The sequence below is a fragment of the Acomys minous genome (assembly GCF_964271855.1).
Source record: "Acomys minous genome assembly, chromosome: 3".
NCBI classification, from domain to species: domain Eukaryota; kingdom Metazoa; phylum Chordata; class Mammalia; order Rodentia; family Muridae; genus Acomys; species Acomys minous.
In genome coordinates this window covers 66,747,158-66,748,956 of record NC_140485.1, presented here as the reverse complement: position 1 = coordinate 66,748,956, position 1,799 = coordinate 66,747,158, and positions in this window count along the sequence as shown.

Below are 1,799 nucleotides of genomic sequence, written 5' to 3'. Positions count from 1 at the left end.
AAAACAAATAAAACACACAAAAATAATAGAAATAAAAAAATAAAATACCTTTTTTGAGGCATTAAAGCTAAAAGCCTGGGCCTCAGGAACGTTATGTCCCTGAGATATTACCCCCAACCCTCTCTGCACTGTTTGAGACAGAATCTCACAAAGTTGCCCAGGGTAGCACATAGGCACTGGCCTCAGCCTCTGGCGTATCTGGGCTTACAGATGTCACTTGCCTAGACATAAGTGTCTATGCTCTGCCTCCCTTAACCGAGTCACTCTCTTAGTCACCAACAGCGATTGGAAATTTCTTTCCTGCCAAATTTGGATATTCACCATCTCTCTTCCTATCACTGTGTATCTCACAAAGATCAGGCTTTGGTCCCCAGTGTTGGCTGCAGGGAAGATGTTGCTGAGGGCCCCCTGATCCTTCTAAAGGGATGCAGACGGATGCAGTGCCCACAGCTAAGATGTTCACAGCCATGGTCAGCTTCCTCCCTATGTCCCCCTCTTGGAGACAGGCTCTGGTGACATAATAGCGCCTCACCTAGGTACATCAGGACATTGGGACAGGATGCAAACAAGTGTGAGGGAGGCCAAAGTCAGCTTTGTTTGTTTGTTTGTTTTTTAATGTAAAATACACTATGCTCTTCATCATGCATTTTTGGCAATGTTTGAATTTTAAAGCTGGAAGCATTAGAGTATCAGAGTCTCGATTGCTGAATCTTCTGGCCCTTTGCCCTCATGTTGGTGTCAGAGACAGGTGCCCAGTCACCTCGCTTTGGTCTAGGGTCACTCAGAGGCAGGGCTGGCATTCTGCTCTTATCCCCGCTGTGACTGTGAAGAAGTGTCTGACAGGTCTCAAAAGGGGACGACCATGTGACTTAGAGACTGACGAGGACTTGGCACGCCTGATGCCAAGTCTTCTAGAGCCAAGGTTTGCACACTGGGCTACCAAGGTCAGTACAGAGGCCTGGCCGGATGAGGCAAGGCATAAGTCACATCAGACCAATGCATCTCTCATCTGGGACTGGCCACAGCTGCCTGGCAGCCTCAGACAGTCCATGGACAGTGAGTATCTGGCTAAGAAGACAAAATGCCTGGCCTAGAGGTTGCTCTCTGTTCTAGAACAGTTTGCTTCATGTCCTAGGTGCCTTGCCTCTTAGCTCCAGCCTCTGGGTCTACTCTGCTGGTGGTAGAACTGGGAGCCCTTGTCTCCAGGTGAGGTCTCGGGTGGTGGCCACCTAGGCTTCAGCCTTACTCCCCAGAGCAGAGCCAGATCTACAAGGAAAGGTGAGAGATCCAGGCCACTGAGACCCTGGCTTCTTCACTACTCCAGGCCCTGTCCTCAGTTTGAGAGTCCCCTCCCCAACAAGTGGCATTTCCTTTCTCACTCTGACTTCAGAAGGCTCCCCTTCACACCCCGCTTAGTGTATTCCTAGGCTGTCTCTCACAGCCACCTCTGAGGGCAAAAGAGCACGCCACCACTCTGAGGTGCTGCCAAGCTGATGGTGGCAGTGCTGGGCTGTAACACTTGCTGGGCCAGGGAAAGTGACGCTAATTAGGAAAGCTTCCTTTGCAGGTCTGAGTCACTGGAAAGCAGGTGTCACAGGAGCTTTTAAGGAGGCCCTTGAGGTTTGCGTGGTATTTCCACTCTGCCCACTTGTGGGTATGATGTACAGAAATGGCTGTGTCTCCCCATTAGATAAGGAGAAGATGGGGGTGCTCCAGGGACCCAGTCTCCAACGCTTAAAGATAAACGCTGTGACAGACAGATTTCTGTTGCTAGGACAGAACACCAGAGGACAGCAGCC